Source organism: Strongylocentrotus purpuratus, unplaced genomic scaffold (assembly GCF_000002235.5).
Source record: "Strongylocentrotus purpuratus isolate Spur 01 unplaced genomic scaffold, Spur_5.0 spur5_scaffold_14, whole genome shotgun sequence".
Lineage (NCBI taxonomy): Eukaryota > Metazoa > Echinodermata > Echinoidea > Camarodonta > Strongylocentrotidae > Strongylocentrotus > Strongylocentrotus purpuratus.
The window spans coordinates 30,138,309-30,165,388 of NW_022145599.1; the positions used below are offsets into that span (position 1 = coordinate 30,138,309).

General features: G+C 40.0%; 2 long non-coding RNA genes across 2 annotated transcripts; both read left to right on the forward strand.

The window, feature by feature from the left end:
• Nucleotides 1–1,339: 1,339 nt before the first annotated feature.
• Nucleotides 1,340–4,802, forward strand: LOC105443022. The gene is made up of 2 exons (XR_004064017.1): nucleotides 1,340–2,648; nucleotides 2,688–4,802. It is a non-coding gene; the product is annotated as an uncharacterized LOC105443022 (long non-coding RNA).
• An 11,503-nt stretch (nucleotides 4,803–16,305) lies between these two features.
• Nucleotides 16,306–26,530, forward strand: LOC105444104. The gene is made up of 4 exons (XR_004064018.1): nucleotides 16,306–16,604; nucleotides 23,500–23,687; nucleotides 24,029–24,181; nucleotides 25,144–26,530. It is a non-coding gene; the product is annotated as an uncharacterized LOC105444104 (long non-coding RNA).
• The last annotated feature ends 550 nt before the right edge of the window (nucleotides 26,531–27,080 follow it).

The following is a 27,080-nucleotide window of genomic DNA, read 5'->3' on the forward strand; positions in this document are numbered from 1 at the left end:
ATATAGTCCCTCCTCTTAGTTAATTAGGTACCCCCTCCTGCGAGAGTGGCCTCACCCACAACTAACCTAAACACACCAGCTGGGATACCAGGAGTGGCTTCTCACTTTGTTTTGCCATGCATCCTAGTCAACACCTTTCTTATTTTGTCTTCCTTTCATAGGTAAGAAAGAATCTTATATTATTCAATTGTGTTATATTCTTGTTGTTCATAATATGTGTATTTCTAAACTATTATAGCTTCACTATTCATATATCTTGTATTACTGTGTAAAAAGAGATATTAATGGTCTCTGGCTATGAGATGTTGGATTATATGACATGTGGACTATGGGTGGAAATATAAGAAATGCCATGTGGGAAGAGATGCCATGTGGGGAGAGATAATGTCATTGATGAACATAGTAATCACTTGTAGAAATGATAGGAAAGTATTATCGTGTGTGTGAGATTGATGATTATGTTGTTTGATTTAGACAACATTTTAAGTAAGTTTTGAGAAGAGAATATACTTTGTTACTGTCAGTATATTTGTCTTTTGCTCGATATTCATGTGTATATATACATTCTTAGTCAAGGACATGTGCCATTTACTATGCATTATGCCAAAGCACATTGTTATATATTCTTGTTTGGTTAGATACAGTTTTAATAGTGAAATGAGTGGTTCAAGTCCAGATTATCTTTAATTCTCAGTATTATGGTATGAGTGAGTGTGGACGCACCATGTGTATAATATTAGTGTGTTATTAGGATATGGCAGTGCGTTCAATGTGAACACAACTTCTTATCAGAGTTCTTAATCCCCTCTCCCCCCAAGCTTGACCATCCACTGCAATGCATTACACGCACACAGTGTAGATAGAGTATATGCTATACCCAAATGCTATGTTGAGAAGTGTTAGAGATAGAATGTGTTTGTTTTTGACCCATGCTGGAAATGGTATCTTAGGGAATGAAAGTTTGGTAGAGTCAGCAAAATGAGAAGACAAAGGATTTGAGTTGGGGAATACACTTGTTGAGAAACACATGGTCAAATTGTCTAATAGTTAGCTAGTGATGGATGGGTTGATGAAATATTGTAGTTGAAGACTTGCATAATCACTGTCTGGAATTCATTGTATTATATTGTTAGGAATGATAATTCAGGTTAAATGTTATTGGGAATTACTCTCTCTCTCTCTCTCTCTCTCTCTCTCTCTCTCTCTCTCTCTATATATATATATATATATATATATATATCTCCCTCTCTCTCTCTCTCCCCCTCTCTCTTTATATTCTCTCCCTCTCTTTCTCTCTTTCTCTCTCTCTCTCTCTCTCTCTCTCTCTGTATGGTTCACCCTTTCTCTTTCACTCTCACTCTGCTTTGTTTATAACCATGAAATGAATATACATGTATTTAGTAAAACTATTGGTTGTTGTTTAGAATTAGAATATGAACTGTATGTGAAGATGAGATTATACAGTAAGAGGAATTCGTAATATTGGTTGTAAGTTTGTTAGAGCTATTAGTACAGACTGCAGACTAAGACTATTTGCCAGTGCTGTGAATATTGTAAGGAGTTTAGGATATAAGTTGTTGAAGATGTATCTTTTCAAGCTCAGTAGTCTCGCTGAAAAAGATAGTATTAGATCAAAGTGATGCAGATGACTATTGGAAAATACATGAGCTATAGTTAAGGAAGAGTTATAAGTTTATTCAGTATTAATGTGAAGTCCTGAGACAAGAAGTAACTTGTGAATTTAGGGATTAGTGAAGGCTGAGAGTAGAATTACATTCTAAGGGTCTATGTGCACAAGGGATCCTCAGTCTTGGAGCGTAAAGAGTAGAAAGCTTATTAGGCAATAGTATAGGGATGATTATGCCAACATTCTTGTATTAGGTCTATATATGTGATTTCTTGAAAGAGACGCTAAGTGAAGAGTTATATGATTAGAAGCCAAAGTAGATTGACTGATACCGCAATGTTATAGACATTTGATAAGGGTTAAGTTATTTATTAGTAGCCAAGTTATGATTATGAGATCGATGAAGAGTTGCACTTTTACATAAAGCATGGAAGTAAGGATAGTTTCGTTTAGAGATAGTAGAGTAATGAAACTTTCCCAGATGATGTTCTTAGTGATATAGAAAGAGAACACCGAGAGCTAATGAATCAATGAATGCGAACAGGTAGATTTATTTGTGTTTAATACTTGAAGAGTATTGTTATGCCATTTGATCGTATATATGTTATTGTAAGAAAAGACTGTTATTGTAGAAGATTAAGTAATAAAGACTTTGTTTTGCCATGCATCCTAGTCAACACCTTTCTTATTTTGTCTTCCTTTAATAGGTATGCCCCCTCCCTCGGGGTGTGGGCGCTACAAATTTGGCGACCTTGCCAGGACGGCCATCGTCGAAGAGACACGAGGACGATGTGCTGTCCTATGACACGAACAGTTGGATCAATCGAAAGAGAAGAGCAGCGAGCAAACGATACAGGACCAGAAGACAGAGTGACGGAGAGAACCTGATTTGACAATGACATTGGCTCAGCATCACAGAAAATGGGACGAGCTACAGAGAAGAGAAAAGGCTACCGTGCAGTACGCAGCAGGGTGCTACAGCAAGGGGATAGGGCCCTGGTGCGAAGTCTGGCCCCTCCAGGTGGCCAAGGAAAGCTTCACCCTTACTGGGAGGAAATAGATGGCGGAGCAGTGAGTGGAGTCAAGGATGTCCAGGGGTTCTCCAAGCCGCCATCCTCAACAGCCAGCCCCCAGCACCTTTCCAGTACCGGTATACTCATGACCCACCCTTCTACCCCCATCAACGGCCATTACAGATGCAGACGCCAGTAGCCCACCAGCAACCAACTCACTACCAACAGCAGATGACAGAAGACCAGCTGAAATTTTCCTAGCAAGCGAGTCCATCATTGAGGAATGCCTCAAACTGATTTTCTTTTAATTTTTACATTAGATGCATCGTTATATAGAATCATGTGTGCTAGCTGTTTAATAAACCAGAAATACGAGTAATGAGAAGTACTAAGATGAAACAAGTTGTAAATCGTTTCATGAATTGTGGTGTCATATAAGGAAACAAGCGATGACACTCGATAGTGATCAATTGATCTTTGTGATAAAGTCTTCGGAATGAGTCTCGAGCTTTCCAAGAAACCTTCACCGTTTGTCAGGCGCGCCCGTAGAATGGGTTAATGTTTCGCAAAGTTTATTTGTATGAAAGGAAAAGCCACGTATTCTGATATGATATTATGAACTGTAATTCTGAGACTTTGAGTACTAGTATTAGGTTTCGCTATAAAGATTTGCAACACGTTAATGAACTCGATGTACTTCATGTATTCCACAGAAGAATTGGAGCACGATGATCTGTCAGCGTAGCGAGGACATAGACTCTCATGGACTTTGGTGATAAGTCTCACCTCCCTGATCTGTCCTAAGTTCATAACGACATTGAACGAGAACTATATGAACATTAGATTGTTGTGCTATATTAATGAATTGTTATAAATGTTTGAAAGTTGAAATGTCCAGGAGACATTTATTTTTGGAGGGGAAGGTGTGGAGCCCCACAGAATACCCCCCCCCTATTTTTTTGTATATCTTTGACTATGTATGTATGACACAAGTATATTTCTAGCCCCCATATAGTCCCTCCTCTTAGTTAATTAGGTACCCCCTCCTGCGAGAGTGGCCTCACCCACAACTAACCTAAACACACCAGCTGGGATACCAGGAGTGGCTTCTCACTTTGTTTTGCCATGCATCCTAGTCAACACCTTTCTTATTTTGTCTTCCTTTCATAGGTAAGAAAGAATCTTATATTATTCAATTGTGTTATATTCTTGTTGTTCATAATATGTGTATTTCTAAACTATTATAGCTTCACTATTCATATATCTTGTATTACTGTGTAAAAAGAGATATTAATGGTCTCTGGCTATGAGATGTTGGATTATATGACATGTGGACTATGGGTGGAAATATAAGAAATGCCATGTGGGAAGAGATGCCATGTGGGGAGAGATAATGTCATTGATGAACATAGTAATCACTTGTAGAAATGATAGGAAAGTATTATCGTGTGTGTGAGATTGATGATTATGTTGTTTGATTTAGACAACATTTTAAGTAAGTTTTGAGAAGAGAATATACTTTGTTACTGTCAGTATATTTGTCTTTTGCTCGATATTCATGTGTATATATACATTCTTAGTCAAGGACATGTGCCATTTACTATGCATTATGCCAAAGCACATTGTTATATATTCTTGTTTGGTTAGATACAGTTTTAATAGTGAAATGAGTGGTTCAAGTCCAGATTATCTTTAATTCTCAGTATTATGGTATGAGTGAGTGTGGACGCACCATGTGTATAATATTAGTGTGTTATTAGGATATGGCAGTGCGTTCAATGTGAACACAACTTCTTATCAGAGTTCTTAATCCCCTCTCCCCCCAAGCTTGACCATCCACTGCAATGCATTACACGCACACAGTGTAGATAGAGTATATGCTATACCCAAATGCTATGTTGAGAAGTGTTAGAGATAGAATGTGTTTGTTTTTGACCCATGCTGGAAATGGTATCTTAGGGAATGAAAGTTTGGTAGAGTCAGCAAAATGAGAAGACAAAGGATTTGAGTTGGGGAATACACTTGTTGAGAAACACATGGTCAAATTGTCTAATAGTTAGCTAGTGATGGATGGGTTGATGAAATATTGTAGTTGAAGACTTGCATAATCACTGTCTGGAATTCATTGTATTATATTGTTAGGAATGATAATTCAGGTTAAATGTTATTGGGAATTACTCTCTCTCTCTCTCTCTCTCTCTCTCTCTCTCTCTCTCTCTCTATATATATATATATATATATATATATATATATCTCCCTCTCTCTCTCTCTCCCCCTCTCTCTTTATATTCTCTCCCTCTCTTTCTCTCTTTCTCTCTCTCTCTCTCTCTCTCTCTCTCTGTATGGTTCACCCTTTCTCTTTCACTCTCACTCTGCTTTGTTTATAACCATGAAATGAATATACATGTATTTAGTAAAACTATTGGTTGTTGTTTAGAATTAGAATATGAACTGTATGTGAAGATGAGATTATACAGTAAGAGGAATTCGTAATATTGGTTGTAAGTTTGTTAGAGCTATTAGTACAGACTGCAGACTAAGACTATTTGCCAGTGCTGTGAATATTGTAAGGAGTTTAGGATATAAGTTGTTGAAGATGTATCTTTTCAAGCTCAGTAGTCTCGCTGAAAAAGATAGTATTAGATCAAAGTGATGCAGATGACTATTGGAAAATACATGAGCTATAGTTAAGGAAGAGTTATAAGTTTATTCAGTATTAATGTGAAGTCCTGAGACAAGAAGTAACTTGTGAATTTAGGGATTAGTGAAGGCTGAGAGTAGAATTACATTCTAAGGGTCTATGTGCACAAGGGATCCTCAGTCTTGGAGCGTAAAGAGTAGAAAGCTTATTAGGCAATAGTATAGGGATGATTATGCCAACATTCTTGTATTAGGTCTATATATGTGATTTCTTGAAAGAGACGCTAAGTGAAGAGTTATATGATTAGAAGCCAAAGTAGATTGACTGATACCGCAATGTTATAGACATTTGATAAGGGTTAAGTTATTTATTAGTAGCCAAGTTATGATTATGAGATCGATGAAGAGTTGCACTTTTACATAAAGCATGGAAGTAAGGATAGTTTCGTTTAGAGATAGTAGAGTAATGAAACTTTCCCAGATGATGTTCTTAGTGATATAGAAAGAGAACACCGAGAGCTAATGAATCAATGAATGCGAACAGGTAGATTTATTTGTGTTTAATACTTGAAGAGTATTGTTATGCCATTTGATCGTATATATGTTATTGTAAGAAAAGACTGTTATTGTAGAAGATTAAGTAATAAAGACTTTGTTTTGCCATGCATCCTAGTCAACACCTTTCTTATTTTGTCTTCCTTTAATAGGTATGCCCCCTCCCTCGGGGTGTGGGCGCTACAATCATGACTTATCGTCATTCTCAACTTTGCCATCAAATAGAGAGTGAAAGCAATTTCACTGCCATGCAATTGAATGGGATACCTCCACAAGATTGCTAAATATCCCTGCGAGTGTATCAATCTATTAAAACCTAACAAATAGTCAGGTCAATATATGGTTTGACCCCAAAAAAATTGCAACAAAAGGTTTTTCAACGGTTTCTAGTAGTATTTTTCCTCAGGAATAACATACTAAAAGTAGACCAAAATCGAAGCTTCAGAAAGCTTTTATTTTCAAGATGGCGTCCAAGATGGCCGCCGATACCTAAAAATGGCCATAAATCACTTATTTTCCATCCCAGAGACATAATTTTGGTGTCTATCCCATGGTTTCAGGGGTCAGAAAATCCATTGATTAAAACTCATCCTGCCTGAGAATACTGTGTCTGCATTGAATCTGACAACTGGATGGGCATTCTGCCCACATCGCTGTGGTGTGTATTATCATTAATTGACGGCCCTCCACCATAGCCATCAAAAAGAACATTTGCAGAACCAAATAGTGGGGGGGGGGGGGGGGGGGGGTTGTGAAATCAGCATATGATCGTTTTTTTCTGCCATAGCTGTCTCCTGTCTTCCATGGTATCCGATGCACCAAGGAACCACCATCAAGGACATACTGTACGTTCTGTGTTCTTATACGGCTTCACTCGACACTGATTAGTTATAGCATGAGCTAGCTGAGGCTTCTCAGCCTTCTGAAAGACATTCCTAGCCTCGAAAAGTGCAGGTAGGAACGAACTGAGCTCAAAGCTCATCACCTCTGCTATTTCAACTTCCCTTGTTTTTTTTTAAATACCTGGAACCCTTGAAACATCGAAGTAAAGCAGCATTTATGGTTTGTTCAGGTACAATTTTTACTTTCGAAATCTCTCCCAGAGTCGTAGCTTTGTCTTTCCTTTTGAACGAGACTATGAAAACAGCATATTGGAAGGCCGCTGAACTACAATGATTGATTTTTGTTTTAAATGATTTTTATTTCCTTCCTCATAATTTCACATAGCAAGAAATTCACATAACAAGAAATTATCAAGATAAGCAATATAAAACAAGATCTTTGATACAAGGCATTTCATAAGTTACATTAATCAATATACATTATGAGTTAATTTCCTGTTCATAAAGTGCGCCCTCTATTGAGAAATCTTAGTGGTTTTGTGGCCATTTGGACGCCATATTGGATTTTGTGGTTTCCTGAACCACTGCTTAACGTTCTAACTTATCCTAATGCATTCTATGACCCCGAAAACCATAGCATAGACACCCCAATTATGTCTCTCGGATAAATAATAAGTGACTCATGGCATTTTTTTTATGTTAGGGCAGCCATTTTGGACGCCATATTGGATTTCGTGGTTTCCTGAACCACTGCTTAACGTTCTAACTTATCCTAATGCATTCTATGTCTCGAAAACCATAGCATAGACACCCCAGTTATGTCTCTAGGATGGATAATAAGTGACTTATGGCCATTTTTATGTTATGGCGGCCATTTTGGACGCCATCTTGGATTGTAGGGTTTCCTAGACCATCACAAAAGATTCTTACTTGTCTCAATGGATTCTCTGACCCCTGAAACCATGGGATAGACACCAAAATTATGTCTCTGGGATGGATAATAAGTGATTTATGGCCATTTTTAGGGATCGGCGGCCATCTTGGACGCCATCTTGAAAATAACAGCTTTCTGAAGCTTCGATTTTGGTCTACTTTTAGTATGTTATTCCTGAGGTCAAATACTACTAGAAACCGTTGAAAAACCTTTCGTTGCAATTTTTTTGGGGTTGGGGTGTTTTTTACCATATATTGACCTGACTAAAATAATCAAGTCGTGAAGAGTTTGCCTCCTCTAACCTGGGCAAATAAGTCGTCAATCAACAGGAGTGGGTATGTGTCAACCTTCACTGTTGGTTAACCCTCATCTTGTAGTCTCCACATACTCCGATAGTTCCATCAGATTTTTTCCAGTGTTAGTGCTGCTTCAAGGCGATGAAGATGAAGATTGTATGCTACTGATTTTGAAAAATCGCCATTCGTGACAGATGATTTTGAATGCTTTGCCCACGAATGTCCCTGGTATACGTGAAAGCAACAAAGTGTAACCTTGTAATCAGGTAGTGATGTACAAAGTTCTTGACAAGCTGTAATACATGATTTCTCCTGAAATCGCAGTCATAGACATGCTCATGCAAGTTAGGAAAAAGACTCCCATGGTTGAGACTTTGTATGATTTTACCACACAGTTGGTCTCTAATGTTTTGTCCAATCGTGGGCTTCGTACCCTATACACCCACTCTTTGTCAATGTGCGAGATGTGAAGGCTATCGGCTTCTCTTTCCCATTGTCCATCACATGGTTAATCACTGCTCCTATACCGTAGCTCAATGCATCACAGGCTAGCTTCAAATCGCATCTGTTATCATTATGGACAAGAAGAGCATCACTAGTTGACATGCACTTGCATTTCCCATATTCTTCCTGTTGAGCTTTTGACCATCCCCACTTCTCTTCCTTTTGTATAGCAACTTGTGTAGCGGTGTCAACACCGTCAAGAGATCGGTAGAAATCGCACATGGAACTGAACCATTTCCCAGAAATGCTCCTAGCTTGGTCACATTCTTCCGCGCAGGAAACAGGAAACCAAATGCAGACAAGGATTAAGAGTCGAGAACGGTCCAACGAGTCGTCTTCTTTTTCTAGAGTCCGCCGAGGCTCCGGGGACTTGTTTAGCGACAGGTCCGCTCCGAAGATTCAAATACATGGTTGACTGGTTATTCCTCGTGGCCATAATGATTACTGTGTATTATAAGAGCTCCCACGTACACATATCCTTACGCTTCAGTTGCCATATTCAATCAAAATTATTGCTCTAAGCTACTGATTTTGAAAAATCGCCATCCGTGACAGATGATTTCTAATACTTTGCCCACGAATGTCCCTGGTGTATGTAAAAGTAACAAAAGTGTAACCTATAAGCTTGTAATCGGGTAGTGATGTACAAAGTCCTTGACAAGCTGTTATACATGATTTCTACTAAAATCACAGTCATAGACATGCTCATGCAAGATAGGAAAAAGAATCCCATGGTTAAGACTTTGCATGATTTTACCACACAGTTGGTCTCTAATGTTTTGTCCAATCGTGGGCTTGGTACCCTATACACCCACTCTTTGTCAATGTGCGAGATGGGCTTCTCTTTCCCATTGTCCATTACATGGCTAATCACTGCTCCCATACCGTTACTCGATGCATCACAGGCTAGCTTCAAATCGCATCTGTTATATCATAATAGACCAGAAGAGCATGACTAGTTAACATGCGCTTGCATTTCCCATACGCTTTCTGTTGAGCCTTCAACCGCCCCATTTCTCTTCCTTCTGAAGCAACTTGTGTAGCGGTGCGTAGAACTAAACCATTCCAAGAAATGATCGTAGCTTGGCCACATGTGGAGTTTGGCCGTCCCAACCACAGTGGCCTTTTCTGTGTATGCCAAAAGCCTTCGTAAGTCGGCCGTGCTCGGCAGATCTCCTACATTAAAGAAGACCCTCTCTTTGAGGGCTTGGCGTGCAGGGATAGCAATGAAGTTATTGGCATCCTGCTTTCTGCGGGAATTCCCCAACCGGATGTATTGCACCCTCTTGATTTGGCAACACTTGATGATGCTATGCCCTATGTGTATCCCAAGGGATTTGCTTTTTGGTAGTCTTATGCCACTCATTGTTTGCTCTTGTTCTTGGTGTTTCGTTGCCTCTACTCAGGGTCAAAGTTCTTCCTCCTATGCATTCATCAAGTGTGATTTTTTTTTTTTTTTTTTTTTTGGGGGGGGGGGAGCAATTTCACCAGCCTTGATTACAAGGCGGCTAAGCTGCCTCATTCTTTGGCCATCTCATTTTTTTGGCTGCCCCCGTCCTATCTAACAATGCTGTTCTTCATCATCTCCGGTCTTGGCCAAAAGATACCTCCATACTTTAGTATTGGAGGATCAGCTATTGCCAGCTTCCCTACAGCATCCTGTCGCATTCCTCCCACCAATGTTGACAAATCACTTTGCCCACGAATGCCCTGGTGTATGTGAAAGTAACAAAGTGTAACCTTGTAAACAGGTAGTGATGTACAATGTCCTTGACGAGCTGTAATACATGATTCCTCCTAAAATCACAGTTATAGACGTGCTCATGCAAGTTAGGAAATAAAATCCAGTGGTTGAGACCATCGAGAAGTCCAGAGCGCCCCGGTGACAGCCAACAACACTTCATCCAAAATCAACTCATCGGCCTCGGAAACTGAAAGCTCCCGAGCCCTGACTCTCAAGGACAGAAGCGACCCCAGGTAGGCCTTCAATCTAAAGCCTGACCTGGTCTGCGTCTTACACGTCCGAACTGGCTTATCCAGATTCTGAAAAGGGCGGCTTTTAAAGTTTACACACAGCCAATCGTGGGCTTGGTATCCTATACACTCTCTCTTTGTCAATGTGCGGGATGCGAAGGCTATCGGCTTCTCTTCCCTATTGTCCATCACATGGTTAATCACTGCTCCTATACCGTTGCTCAATGCATCACAGGCTAGCTTCAAATTGCGTCTGTTATCATTATGGACAAGAAGAGCATCACTAGTTAACATGCGCTTGCATTTCCCATACGCTTCCTGTTGAGCCTTCGACCACCACCACTTCTCTTTCTTCTGTAGCTACTTGTGTAGCGGTGTCAACACCGTTGCGAGATCCGGTAGAAATCGCGCATGGAACTGAACCATTCCCAGAAATGATCTGGATTGGTCATATTCTTCAGCGGAGGGGCATTGATGATTAATAGGCTCAATTTTCTCCTTGCCAGGTTGCAGCCCCTGTGAGCTTACATCAGATACACCACTTCACTTTCCACAAAAGCACATTTGTTTCTTTCAAACGCTTCAACACTTGTGCTAGCTAGCACATCCATGTTTTCATTGACTGTTGTAGTGATCAGCGCATCACCTTCTAGTCTTCATAACATTAGGCAAAATGTGACGTAAAAATACTGGCTTGATATGGTCGGCCAAAACATAGTCCGGTAATAAAAAATTGTTAATGTAAGACATACAAATCATGTCTTATTCATGACTGTCCTAGACTGGTCATGGTTGACCAGTTAATGATGTCTTTACGACAGTCTGCTATCAGGGAAGATGAGCCTAGTTTTATGAGATTGAGAGGATGAAGTATTTAGAATTTAGAGTTTTTAGATTCTTCATATGTCCTTTTTTCCCCTTCGTTAAAAAAAGATAAGTTTGCTTGTCCATTTTAGACATATTTTTAATGAACCGCATAGGGGGCAGTATCACATTTGTGGGTAGGATGTTTTTTGGAGAATGTGAACGTGTGTGGCGTTTTTTGTTGTTGTTGCGTGTGGATGAGTGTGTGTGTTGCTCGTGTGTGTGTGTATTTGTACTCTGCATTGGAGACATGTATTATGTTATGTTTCATGTATGATGGTAATATCTAAGTTCAGTATGTAATTATTATTTGAAAAATTAGTGATTTCATTCCATTATTCTCCTTCTTTGCTCACGGTTTTGTGAATAATTTATTTGTATACAGTAGGCTTGAGGTTGCACCATGTGAGAGAGAGAGAGAGAGAGAGAGGGGGGCGGGAGGATTGGGGAGTCCTGAAAACGACTCTCTGTAATCTTATTTCCTTGAGTGAGTGTAGTCCTGAAAAGGACCGTTGGTAGTCTTGAAAAAGACTGTTGGTTACATCTTTCTTAGCTTAGCTTATCTCCTTCCGCCCATCCTCTCCAACCGGCGCTACAGTTCTCCATAGAACTATAAGCTAAGAAAGATAACCGTCCTTTTCAGGACTTTCCAATCCTCCTCCCTCTCTCACATGGTGCAGCCGCAAGCTATATCTACATCACCATGCAAGCCGCTACTCATATGCAGCATCTAATTTATTTGTGTTATCAAAACGAAATGAAGTTGTATTTGCATGGAATTATTTACATTTTTATGTAATGATTTATTTTGAATAAAATCATCTCATAACAAAATATGGAAAAACTAAAATGTATAGAAAGGATGTGAAAGATCTTTGTTGTGCAATTAATATAAATCTTTCTGCCGTAAAACCAGAAACTTAGAGCCGTGAAACTAGAAACTTTGAGCCGTGAAACTAGAAACTTAGAGCCATGAAACTGGCAAAAACTAAGCGTCTGACATTTTCATAGCAAGAAGTTTGTGCAAATTGCAAATATTCAGTGTTGTGTCAGTTTTCATTCTTGTCTTTTTGAATAATAGTTTGGTGATCCGTTATTTCAATTTATTTTTCCATCTTTAAAAAAGAACAAATATAACGTAGTATCGAGTTATGTATGTTTTGTGTGGGTTCTTTTAAATTACTGACCAATATGTTTCATCTTTGGATTACTCAAGTCAATAATGTCTAATAATTTGAATTGTCTGTAATTATTTTGATGGTAAAACAGCTACATTTTGTTAAAGGTGGGGTTCTGTTTTTGAAACATATTACTTTTTAGATCGTATACATTTCTGATTTTAATGTATGAGTAAATATGTTGCCTCCTTTTTTAATGAGAAAATATGAATGATCTTTCCATATTTCTTTGTGATCCATACAAAATTAGTAACAGTTGAATCATGTACATGTATTTGTCTCCACTTAAAAAAAGTTTGGGGTAGTTCATGAAGTGCACAAAATATTATGGACAGACTGTAATCAATTTATATCAGAAGCCTGCATTTTGTTTGTAGTTTAATTTTTAAAAATCTGATATCAAAGATATCAATCTCTTACTGTCAACAATAATATTAGACTTGTTTTGATCTTACTAATTGTGCATAACTTTTTTCTTCTTTTCTATTGTGTACCTGTTTTGACCTAAACTTACTCAGTGATTTTGCTCTTTCTTGTGAACTCAATTAAAAAACAAAATCATTGAGTAAGGAATCATTATACTATAGACAGTTTAGTTACCTTGGAGTACAAAGTAAATTAATAAGGGTTAAATATTTCAAATTGTGTGCCTGTTTCATAAATTCTTTCAAAAGTAAGACTACATTTTAGATATAGTGAGTTATAGTGTGCAAACATGCACAAACAAAATGACCATTATTATTATCTCACATTCCATTTTTTTAAAAGATGCAATCCTATAGGTGTTATGTGTTATGAACATTAACATTATTTCACCCCTTTTTTTCTTCTCATTCTCCTGACCAGGCAATACAACGAGATTAATATTTGTAGCCTGAAATTATGATATGAAATATGGAAAGATAAGTATGTTAATAAGGATACAAATTGGTGGCTCAAGATTGATAAAAAGTTTAAAGTATTCCATCCACACTTTCTTTTCTTTCTTTTAATGAAATTCATGAATCATATTTGTTCTTACTGTTCAAAACTGGAAATAGGTTTTTTTTTAAATTGCAAGTATTCATGTTTCTTAGATTAACTATTGCATGTAATTTAAAGTATCTAGTTAGTATATACCTTGTTTCATATAAATGCATAGTATTATGAAATATGTTGTTTTTAAACAAAATGTGATGTTATTTTTAATTTGATTGGAAATTGTCATGTAATTCAGCGGAGACTGCGATATGATAATAAAACAAACTGAACTGAACTGATAAATTACATAATTTGCTGTATGTAATGTGGTTTGTTTATGTTATTGGGTGATATCCATGGTGTGTATAATATATTACCAGTCTGCTTGAGCTTTTGAGGAGGGGGGGGGGGGGGGGGGAGTCGGAAAAGGGGGAAGGAGAGATGGAAAAAGAGGAAGGAAGGGAGGGAAGCAGAGACAGAGATTGGAGAGGAGGAAGGAATGACAAAACAAAACGAATGGGATTAGGAAGAAGAGAAAGAGAATTTGAAGAAAAGGGAGAGAAGAAGAGAAAGAGCGGGATTAGGAAGAGGAGTAAGAGTTGGATAAGAAGCAAAGGGGGAAGTAGAGATGGAAAAAGAGGAAGGGAGGGAAGAAGAGAAAGAGGTTGGGGGGATGAAGGGAGGAAAAAACAACGAATGGGATTACTATCATTCTCTCCTATATTTGGTTTCACATATTAATACAATCCCCTTCTCACTTTCTCTTCTTCCCTTCCTTTCTTTTCTTCCAACTCTTAATCTTCTTCCTAATCCCGCTCCTTTTCTTCTTCCATCCCTTTTCTTCAAATTCTTTCTCTTCTTCCTAATCCCGTTCGGTCTCTTTTTCCTCCCTTTCTCCTCTCTATTTTCTTTCTCTGCTTCCCTCCCTTCCTCTTTTTCCATCTATACTTCCCTTATTACAACTCTTGCTCTTTTTATTCTCCCTTTTCTTCAAATTCGAAGAAGAAAAGGAGCGGGATTAGGAAGAAGAGTAAGAGTTGAAAGAAAAGAAAGGAAGGGAAGAAGAGAAAGAGAGAAGGGGATTGTATAATCTGTGAAACCAAATATAGGAGAGAATGATCGATTGGGAGGTGAATAGCACGGCATTGTTTGAATGGTGAGTAAACCCTTTGCATGCCACACAATATTCGTCATGGGACAGATATACACAACGCTTCAAAATTATTGAACTGTTTCCGGTGCAAGATTAATCTTTGTCGGTGTTAAAAAGGTTCACATGGAGCTAATCAAGACAAAAATGTATAATTTTTCAAAGCCACCGTATTGCACAAAGCAATCTTCCTCTTTAATTTCCTTACAATCACTAGTGGCAAACCAGCGACCAAGCAGAGAGGTGAAAAAAGAAACCAAAGTGTTATAGGAGGGAAATCCCCTCTTTAGGGAGTCATTTATCACTTGATTATATTTACTTCATTTAGAGTTGAATCTACTTCAAATTATGATAATCCATTCCAGAGTAGATTATTAGAAAAGTACCATCGATAGCAGATTTCACTATTTTGCTTGCATTTCCATAATTGTATTAAAGGTAAAGACCAGTTATGGTCATGTGATTGCATTGTGAAAGAAACGTTGTGGAATCGATCAGAAAAGGTTGATCATCTAGCATCTAGCATCTGCAAGTCTCTGGAATCATCAAAATGATAAGAAATTTGGCCCATTCTTCGTAAAGTTACAAGCACTATACACAGCAAGATGTATATGGGACTACCCTATATCTCTCACAGACCATGAGAGAAACAAATTTACCAAATATATGAATTAGTAGGCGGTTTCCCGGCAAATTTTTTTATCATCATGTATTAGTCAAAACATATTCTTTCACATGATTGGTAATGAGAGCTTCCATTTCATTTTTTGAAATTAGGGCATTTCCAATACTGGTCTTTACCTTTAAATGAATCCGTTCCAATGGTTGTCTGCCCTAACAACATAGACCAAAGACTTCATGCATAGCTGACCCGGCCCCCCACTCAGTGTTATTTAGGGTACGCATATGCTTGTTCCCTCTTTTTGAAAGCACCCCCTATCTGAGGACTGCCAACATTTCCGAACCCCCCTTTCGCGGGCTTTTCGTGCCTTGGAGACCTCCCTAAATAAAAAAAAAATGCTCAATGTACCCCCCTAAATTCAGAATAATTTCTCAGGAGTCCAAAGAGATTAGAGAAAAAAAGAAAAAACACCCCCTTTTTAAAGAAATCTCTGGGTGAAAAGTCAAAAACTGAAATACAACCCTTTTTTTATAATTCTCGGGCCGGACTCTTTTCGCACGAAAAGTGCCCCTTTACTGGACATTTTGGTAACACGCATGCGGTCCCTCCATTCTCGGAGTTGGGGGGGGGGGGACGGGATAGCTGATCGTCAACGAAACGGAGTTTGTTGTTTGTTGCTACGGCAGGCAGCCAGTGAAAACGAATTTGTTTAATGAAAGTATTGAAATTATGCAAGCATTACTTTAAACAATCAGAACTTTGCTCATTCTTGCTGATTGAGGAGTCACATGAAAAGGCAAAAAATGAACTTTCTTGAAATGTGATTTTCTCTTTAAAATTTAGATACCGTCCGCCAAATCATGACTTTTAGGTACCTTTTCTTCAAATTGTTTTAAATCCCATATGCGTAAAATATGCATCATATGAGTTCCATCAAATGAAAGAGGAGGATCTAAGCTTTGCAAATATTTGTCATTTATTAATTATGATTGTGATTAAGTTATGAAAAAACATCGATAATTCCCGGTTTCGTTTTTTCTGGGACGCACTGTATATCAATAATTTATTGGTGTAAGTAAAAAGTCTACAAACGGCGCCTCATAGTCGCAAGGTGCGCACCCTGCATGCATATATTTTAACGTCTTTGCCTAGTATAATGCATGGCGCGCTGGATGAAATAATTAGGCACGTTGCTGTGTTTTAACGCTAAAATGTGCCGTTTGGTTAAATGACCACATCACTCAATCTGTATCGAGCCATGTATTGAAACAGCAGCGGTGATGTGTTGGGCAGCGAAACAGCATCGTTATATGAAATAGTTTGTGCTCTGACAGCACATCACTTTCATATCGGCTCTGTTCAGGACAGCGTGTCGATATCTCCCAGGCCAGCCGCCCGGCCCTCCCGACGCGACGGTCATGCATCCCTCCTTTACTGCGGCGGCGGTGAGTAAAGATTGAGAAATAGGGATATGCTGCTGTACTTGTTGGGGCTTTCATCGAAAGGGTGCGGTGCGGTGCGGCGCGGTGTGGTGTGCTCAACGCACCCATTCGATAAAAGAGGGGGGCCTTTTCTCGAAAGGGTGCGTTGAGAGCGGAGTTCCGTTTTAACACACCCTTTCGATGAAAGCGGGGGGGCTTTTCTCGAAAGGGTGCGTCGACTAGTCTTTCGCATCAGTCGTTTAAAATGAGGATCTCGGACAGAAGGTAATAGTTGCCAATTTAAGTATATCGAAAATGTATTAAATAAAATGGAATGGTCTTGATTACAGAGTGGTCTCTTTCGTTATTACTATGTTGATGGGGGAGACAGAGAGAAGGAGGGAAAGGGAAGATAAAAGGAAAGAAAGAAGAATAAGAAGAGAAGAGGGAAACGGGGGGGGGGGGGCGAAGGACTCTTGCCCCCCCCCCCGCCAAAAAATAAATCAGAGAGAGAGAGAGAAGGGAAAGGGAAAGGGAAAGGAGGGGGGGGGGGCGAAGGACTCTTGCCCCCCCCCCCCCCCGCCAAAAAATAAATCAGAGAGAGAGAGAGAAGGGAAAGGGAAAGGGAAAGAGAAGATAAAAGGAAAGAAAGAAGAGGAAGAAGAAGAAAAGAGGGAAACGGGGGCAAAGGGCTTTTGCCTCCTCCCCCCCCCCCCCCCCCGCCAACAAATAGTAGAGAGAGAGAGAGAGAGAGAGAGAGAAGGGAAAGGGAAAGAGAAAGAAAATATAAAAGGAAAGAAAGAAGAAGAAGAAGGAAAGAGGGAAACGGGGGAAGGGCGAAAGGGAGAGAGAGAGAGAGAGAGAGAGAAGGGAAAGGGAAATGGAAAGAGAATATAAAAGGAAAGAAAGAAGAGGAAGAAGAATATGTTTGGTACATAAATCACAAAAATGAGCGATTTTAGGGCTGACATGCAAAAACAAAAGGTCACGTGACTCCGCAATTATACGTCCGATTTTCAACAAAAAAATGTTTCAAAAGATGCGTAAGATTCGAAAGAAAAAAGTCATGAAAGAAAAACTTTATATCTGCCGCGGTTCCGGGGTAGTCGCGAAATTACTAGAGAGCACTAATCTTTTTTGGGGCCCTCAAAAATTTGAAAAATCGTACCCCCCCCCCCCCCTTGAACGCCAGAGGGGGGGTATCTCCCCAAAACGGTAAAAATTAACGTGCTTTTTTTACACGTTATTTTCACAGGGCGGAGCCCTCAGAATCTCAGGGGTATTAATCATCAAATTTAACGTCGGATGAGCATAATTTTATACCTTATTTGTGACAGTGGCAGGACACAATTTGGTGTTGGGTCCAGGGGGCGGAGCCCCCAGAAGCTCAGGAGTTTTGTCCATCAAATTATTATTATTTTATACCTTATTTGTGACACAGGGGTCACGAATTGGCGTGGGGTCCAGGGGGTGGAGCACCCGGAAGCTCAGGGGTTTTGGGCAATAAATAACGGTCAGATGAGCATATTTTCATATCTATTTGTGACACTGGCAGGACACAAATTGGTGTTGGATCCAAGGGGCGGAGCCCCAAGAAGGTGAGGGGTTTTATACATCAAATTATCGTCAGATGAGCATATTTATATATCTATTTGTGACACTGGCAGAACACAAATTCTTCTTCCTCTTCCTCTTCTTTCTTTCCTTTTATCTTCTCTTTCCCTCTCCTTCTCCAACATAAGATGCAAGACGGATATATATCGACTCACCTTCTTTCCAAGAACCATACGGGCCTGGAATTTACTTCCCCCCCCCCCCCAGCATCTTTGCCTGCGACGCAGTCGAAACCTTCAAAGCCAGACTCTGGGAAGCCATGTCCAAGGGGGTAATAATCATAGTCCCTCCCCACAACTGCAATGTGATGGGACTTAATTCTAAAATGTTCTAGAAGCAACAAACACTCTCTCTCGAACGATAACGTTCTTATTGGTCTTCTTTATATCCCTCTTGAGGATCAGGACCAGGATCAGAACAGATTCTCTCTCTCTCTCTCTTATTTATTTTTTGGCGGGGGGGGGGGGAGGGAGGAGGCAAGAGCCCTTCGCCCCTGTTTCCCTCTTTTCTTATTCTTTTTCCTCTTCTTTCTTTTCTTTTATATTTTCTTTCCTTTTCCCTTCACTCTCTCTCTCTCTCTCTTATTTATTTTGTTGGCGGGGGGGGGGGGGGCAAGAGCCCTTCGCCCTTCCCCCGTTTCCCTCTTTCCTTCTTATTCCTCTTCTTTCTTTCCTTTTATCTTCTCTTTCCCTTTCCCTTTTCTCTCTCTCTTATTTATTTTGTTGGCAAGAGCCCTTCGCCCCCTTTCCCTCTTTTCTTATTCCTTTTCCTCTTCTTTCTTTCCTTTTAGATTTTCTTTCCCTCTCCCTTCTCTCTCTCTCTCTCTCTTATTAATTTTTTTGGCGGGAAGGGGGGGGGGGGAGGTAAGAACCTTTCGCCCTTCCCCGTATCCATCTTTCCTTCTTCTTCTTCTTTCTTTCCTTTTATATTTTCTTTTCCTTTCCCTTCTCTCTCTCTCTCTCTCTCTCTCCTATTTATTTGTTGGCGGGGGGGGGGGGGGAGGGAGGAGGCAAGAGCCTTTTGCCCTTCCCCCATTTCCCTCTTTCCTTCTTCTTCTTCTTTCTTTCCTTTTATATTTTCTTTCCCTTTCCCTTTCCCTTCTCTCTATCTCTATCTCTCTCTCCTATTTATTTGTTGGCGGGGGGGGGGGGGGGAGGAGGCAAAAGCCCTTTGCCCACGTTTCCCTCTTTTCTTCTTCTTCCTCTTCTTTCTTTCCTTTTATCTTCTCTTTTCCTTTCCCTTTCCCTTCTCTCTCTCTCCTATTTATTTGTTGGCGGGGGGGGGGGGGGGAGGAGGCAAAAGCCCTTTGCCCACGTTTCCCTCTTTTCTTCTTCTTCCTCTTCTTTCTTTCCTTTTATCTTCTCTTTCCCTTTCCCTTTCCCTTCTCTCTCTCTCTCTGATTTATTTTTTGGCGGGGGGAGGGGGGCAAGAGTCCTTCGCCCCCCGTTTCCCTCTTCTCTTCTTATTCTTCTTTCTTTCCTTTTATCTTCCCTTTCCCTCCTTCTCTCTGTCTCCCCCATCAACATAGTAATAACGAAAGAGACCACTCTGTAATCAAGACCATTCCATTTTATTTAATACATTTTCGATATACTTAAATTGGCAACTATTACCTTCTGTCCGAGATCCTCATTTTAAACGACTGATGCGAAAGACTAGTCGACGCACCCTTTCGAGAAAAGCCCCCCCGCTTTCATCGAAAGGGTGTGTTAAAACGGAACTCCGCTCTCAACGCACCCTTTCGAGAAAAGGCCCCCCTCTTTTATCGAATGGGTGCGTTGAGCACACCACACCGCGCCGCGCCGCACCGCACCCTTTCGATGAAAGCCACTTGTTGGTGTGTGCCTGTACGTACATGCTGGTGTGCTTTGATGTTGATTCAATTCAGCCCCTTTCATCGTGGTGATACTGATAAGTACAATTAAGCCCTCCCCCCCTGCAAAAAAAAAAAACAGAGAGAGAGAGAGCGAGAGAGAGAAGGAAAAGAAGGGAAAGGGAAAGAGGAAAGAAAGAAGAAAAGAGAAGGGGGGGGGGGCAAAAGGGCCTTGCCTCCTAGCTGTTACCTCCCCCCCCCCCCCCCCCCCCTCCCATCAAAAAATAAAAGAGAGGAAGGAAACGAAAGAAAAAAGGAAAAAAGAGGAAAAACAAAAGAAAAGAAGGAGTGTCCCTGAATTTAAAAAAATAAATTTCCCGCCACCAAGTTTTAGTTCGAGGGGGGGGGGGGGGGGGAAGAAAGGGAAAGAGAAAGAGGAGAGCTAAAAGGGAACACAAAAGAGGAAGAATGAAAGAAAAGGGTGAAAAGAAAGGGAAAATAGTTCTTCTTCTTCAAGATAATCTGCCTCCTTCAATACTGAAGATTCTTGCAGATGCCGTAAACTCGGCCTGATTGGGGTGTGCAGGTGGACCATTACCTTGGGGTTTTCCCCTACTCTTATACGAATAGTGCAATGGGTTCTTAGTTGCGATTAATCCCGCCAACAATGTGTGGATGAGGGGGGGGGGCGAAAGGCCCTTGCCTCTACCCCAGCAAACCTAAAACAGAGAGGAGGAAGGGGAGGGAAAGGAAAAAAAGGAGAGGAAGAAAAAAGGTAGGGAAAATCAGATCAGTTCATTGAAAAAATTACACGGGCGCTCGGGTGTATAAGCCCCCGAAATGCAAAAAAGAGCCCCAAAAGTCATAAAAGAGCCCAAAAAAATTTTGCAAAACAAATTAAAGAGTGTTATTTTCATGCCAGCAAGCTTGAAAAGTAGCCCCCCCAATTTTTTCCCTGGATCAGATTTTTCCCGCCAACAAGGTGTAGATCAGGGGGCAACTGGCGTACACGATGGTTATTTCTACCTGTGATTTACACATTTTGCGGAAATTACATAATTTTGTATGTTTTTATAGGAAAATGGCAAATTCCTAAAGAAAGAATAGTGTCCTGCCAGTGTCACGAATAAGGTATCAAAATATGTTCATCTGACCGTAATTAAATGCCTAAAACCGCCCCCTCTACCCCACCAGGGCCCCTAAGGCGGGCCCCTGCATGCTTGTCTGACTGTTATACAATTCCTAAAACCTCTGAGCTTCTGGGGGCTCCACCCCTTGACCCCCGCCGGGGCTTCCTGCTACCTGCTCTACCTGGATGCTCTGCCCCATACACCCCACGCCAATTTGTGTCCTGCCAGTGTCACAAATAAGGTATCAAAATATGTTCATCTGACCGTAATTAAATGCCTAAAACCGCCCCCTCTACCCCACCAGGGCCCTTAAGGCGGGCCCTTGCATGCTTGTCTGACCGTTATACAATTCCTAAAACCTCTGAGCTTCTGGGGGCTCTGCCCCCTGGACCCCGTGCCAATTAGCGAACTGCCAGTGTCACAAATTAGGTATCATTATGCTCATCTGATCGTCATTAAATGTATAAAACCCCTGAGCTTCTGGGGGCTCTGCCCCCTTGACCCCACACCTATTTGTGTCCTGCCAGTGTCACAAATAAGGTATCAAAATAAGCTCATCTGACCGTAATTAAATGCCTATACCCCCTGAGCTTCTGGGGGCTCCACCCCTTGACCCCCACCGGGGCTTTGCCCCTAGACCCCACGCCAATTTACGTTACGCTCTACCAGATCATAAATACCAGCTCCCCCCCCCCCCCTACTAAGAGAAACATTCAGCGGGGTCTGCATTTAAGAGTGGGGTAATGCGGATTTTGTTTGTCTACCCCCCCCCCCAATTGTTTTTTGCTCATTTCGCCACTGCCAGTGTCGTCATAACGTACCAATATTTGGCTCCCATGATTTCAAATTTGGGCCCCCCCCTAAGAATTCCTGGATCCGCACCTGCAATTAGGTATAGTAGGCCTTCTACTACTAGAAATTTAAAAATTGGCAGGCTGTGTATTTAATAAAAAGAAAACAAAACTATAATTTTAGTTGGACGTATCATACTCATACTAGGTCTAGATCTAGTCGAGATAGGGAAATGTGAGTGCTGAAGGGTGGAATGGGGAAGCCTTTCGACCTTCCCCTCCCCCCGGCCCTTTGGCTATGCCAATCACATTTACTTAATCTCTCTCGACTGTGATACGCCAGTCTGAAACTATATTTGTCTCTCATTTTTGTCGCCGCTTTTCTGGTGGCGGCGACGGTGGCGGCGTCAACATCAAAAACTTAACCTAGACCTATAAGGTTAAGTTTTTGAATTGTTAGTATAATTTGAAAGTATAAGTTCTTATTCAATGAAAGTTGGACTGAAGGGTTATCAAGTATCCCCCAATCATGTGAGTTGAATTTCAGGTTACAAAGTCAAGGTTAAAGGTCATTTCAGTTTTCAGGTCAACAAATTTAGACTATCACTATGTTGTGGCATCAACATCAAAACTTAACCAAAGGTTAAGATTTTGAATTTTTATCATTAATTTTATAAGTGTACATTTCTATTCCATGAAAATGAACATACACGTAAGGGTTATTATGTATCATCAAGCAGGTGATTGGTCTTTTAGGTGACAAAGTCAAGGTCAAATGTCATTTCAGGTCTGCAATCTTTGGCATCAACATCAAGATTTTGAATTTTAAGGATAATTTCAAAAGTGTATGTTCAAATTCCATGAATCTTGTACACAAGGGTCATCAAGTATCACAAATCATATGACAAAAATTCAAAGTCACAAAGTCAAGGTCAAATGTCATTTTAAGTCAGTAGACTTGGATTATGTTTTCACAGAATTAATAAATCAATTTTTGTTATTTGTTCATATTTCATGAAAATTATCAATTTTGGTACAAATAATAGTAAATAATTCTTCTTATGATTCTTAGTCAATATTCACTTCAAAATGCTGATTATATTCAGAGGATTTCATTTTGGGGGGCCTGCTAATGGGCTACCCTGCCTATAAATAATCTCTCAACCTTAAGTTTTCATCATATCGAATTGCGTAATGCAGACGAGACCGCCAAGAGCGTTTTCCTTCTTTAATAAAGATCCCCCACCAACATAATAACGAATAACGCCACTCTGTAATCAAAGACCATTCCATTTTATTTAGTACATTTTCAATATACTTAAATAAGCAACTATTATCTTCTGACTCAGATCCTCATTATAGTAGATAACTTCACGCAGGCACAAGCGCCTTCCCGTAACCGCCTTCCCGCAACCCACCATCCCGCAACCCACCATCGTAAAAGTGTTGAAAAATGCCAGAAAATATCTTGTTACTGTGATAATTTGTCAACACTGATTTTCCTGCTTGTTAGTGTAATCAACAGTGTAATGTAAATTGGAACATTGATAAAATCTTTCCATCACCCACAGAGCAAAGTGACGAACCTACAAGGCTCAGACAAGATGAGAAACCTTTTGGACCTCACGACTCTCTGCCATACCTATGAGGACACAGGAGGAAATTGTTTGGTTCAAGAAAGGCATGGTGCTGGCTGAGCTGTGACTCGATCATGATGTGGAGATGGAGTTGTCTGGTGTTTCTCATTACAGATCCACAGGTACAGTATGTCTAAAGATCTTTTGATGTAGTGATTCTTCTCACCCAATTTATTATCATATATGTTTGTGATATATGTATTCTTAGATGCACTAGAACTGTATGATTAATCGCCTTACCGGATGAGGTTGCAAATTCATTCCATTTTACTTCGAGTGAAAGTTTTGGAGTTAACACAAGTTGTTAGGTGTCCAATGATATTCATGCTGCCAGGGGATGCCCCAAATACAGTCAGCAACCACCAGGTTGGTAACCATAGACGTGCTGAAGAACAATCATAAATATATTAATCAAATTTGTTCATGGATCTAACTCAATGCATTTTACCTTGTCCTTCCACAGATTCTGTATTGCAGAAGTTCAAAGACAGCACTTACTCCTGGGCATGCCTGCATTGTTCCGAGTCCAAGATCTGCTGCTGGCCTATACAATACAACAGCTCTCTGATCTCTAGTACACTCTCCTCATAATCCTTGTCATGCACGTACCTTTGTTGTAAGTTTTTGATCAATATTTTAGAGCACAACCTTAGTGATTAATATTTGTTTTTCTTTCAAAATACAATAATAAATGGCCATGAGTGGGATACAAGGGAACTAAGGAGAATATTTTAAGAGTTGACGCTATGACTGAAATATTCTCAAAGTATAAAGTGCAATATACCTTTTCTGTTCAAAGAAAGAATATCCATTTGATATTCTGCAAATTTGTTGTAGCCACAAAAAGTAGCTTGACTTAGAAAGAGTTAAAGGGAAGTCCACCCTGATATTAAGTTGGTTTCAATGGAAGCAGAAAAAAATGAGAGAAACCGGTCAGTGAAATTTTCAGCAAAAACTGATTGAAAATGAGAAAGTCATGAATTTTTTAATTTGCGATCAATCCAACGCAAATTTGCAAGTCTGTGACATATTTTACGGATTCCCCTTCCATTATAATCAAATTGGTATCAGGGTGGACTTCCCTTACCTTATCCTTACCCAAATATTGTGCAAGGGTGTATACATGTACATCCCTTGTCTAATAGCATGTGTATACTTCAACTCGCTTTCACCTTTTTACACACTTTACGCTTACCAAACCACAATATATCTTTAAATTACTGCACGGTCATCTGGAGACTCTTCGCAAACCATGCGATATTGAAAAAATAGTATGCATGGTCAACAGAGGTCTTTTAATCAAATCACACGATATATTTATTTAACTGCTTGACTAAAAACCTTTCATTCAAGGTGATATTTTCTCTAAGTCATTTTGAATTCAGTACCATGCTTCTGTAAACTTGGCCTACGAAGTTTTAAATCTTTTGTACATTACTCAACATCTTGAAAGATATGTTTTGCCACAATAGACACAATACAAGAGATATTTGCATAATAAAACAGTTTCATTAATCTTTTGTTGGCTTTGAGTTTGACATTTACCCGTTTTTCCATACGTTCATTTTGCTTTCACAGTACCTACAGTTATCTGGGCATCTTGATTCTGAAGAGCTGCAAACGCAACGTTGCCCCAAAGAGTGAGTTAGCTACATCCACTTAAGGAGCTGAAACTAGACATTTATGCTGCCCTTGGGTACTAGTATTCCATTCCAATATGCACGTCTGAACGTGAAGTTGATCAGTGCTTGAGAAACGGAATGATTCATAGCAGAAACTTACACCCATCACATGATCACATTATTTACAGGAAGAGGGTCACAAGAACTGCTTCACAAACACTTTCATTCTTGAAAAACAGTACATCATCAAAGTTTAGCAAGTAATCTGAACATTTGAACTTTACATTTGGCCGCCAGAGGGGTGCAGGTATTCAAGGGATGCAGAGAACATTGGCAATGGCAGCAGGGCAGAGCATCCAATGTCACACCTCACATCGTTTCCAGAATGAGGATCACAAGTATTCAATGGATGCACAGAACATTGGCAATGGCAGCAGGGCAGAGCATCGATCGTCACTCCTCATATCGCTTCCAGAATGAGGATTCCAATTATTCAGGGAATGCAGAAAACAATGGCAATGCCAGCAGGGCAGAGCATCCAACGTCACACCTCACATCGTTTCCAGAATGAGGATCACAAGTATTCAGTGGATGCACAGAACATTGGCAATGCCAGCAGGGCAGAGCATCGATCGTCACTCCTCATATCGCTTCCAGAATGAGGATTCCAAGTATTCAGGGAATGCAGAAAACAATGGCAATGCCAGCAGGGCAGTGCATCCATCGTCACTCCTCACATCGCTTTCAGAATGAGGATCACAAGTATTCAATGGATGCACAGAACATTGGCAATGGCAGCAGGGCAGAGCATCGATCGTCACTCCTCATATCGCTTTCAGAATGAGGATCACAAGTATTCAATGGATGCACAGAACATTGGCAATGGCAGCAGGGCAGAGCATCGATCGTCACTCTTCACATCGCTTTCAGAATGAGGATCACAAGTATTCAATGGATGCTCAGAACATTTACAATAGGAGCAAGGCAGAGCATCCATCATCCCTCCTAGCATCGTGTCCAGAATGAAGATCACAAGAGAGGTTTGGCTGTCTTATTTGTGTAATGGCCATGACTGATGGTTTCAAAGTTGTGTCGATGAGTGTGTGTCTGCATTTAAAACCATTGCTTTTTTTTGTATGGTGCGACTGCTCGATTTGATTAGAATTTAGTGGTATGATTTCATGTTTTCTGATCTTTCTAGGTAAAAATGGTATGCTTTAATCCATCATTGATAAAAAAATATCTGTATATAGATGTCCCCCCCAAAAAAAAAAATGAGTTTACAAGACAACATGTTGCGTGACCCTATGCTCAATAATGAAAATGATAACTTTTGATTAGAATATATGCTTAAATTGTTAATGATTGTCTATGCATCTAAACATATTTTCTTCAAATATTCAGCCCTCCAAATAATGGCGTATAGTTGTATGCTTCAAACCATGCATTCATATTGGTAGTGAACCGCAAAAGGGTTGTGATGCGATATTTGCTTCTGCAACATTTGTTCTTATTGTTGTGGCCTGTGGTTTGTGTGTTGAACGTCTTTGTATGAAACAGTTTGTTTGTGTATGACCATGTGATATGATCTGATTACTAAATGATTACCAGCTAGCCTTACTCAAAGCCTAGACCTGTTGAATTAGATCTAAATGGACAAGCAAATTTCTACTGTTTTTGAAACCTCGTTGCACAGGATAAAGATATTCTGCAGACATATTACGTGTTTCAGTGCCAAAAAAAGACCATACAATGTGATATTGCAAAATATTTAGCTCTATATTGATATATATTCCATTGATAATTCTTTGGCCATGTGAGTGACTTAGACCATGTTGCTTACATACTTTTTTTGCAGCTAAGAGGCCCTTTATGTCTACTGTCTCTCGGTCC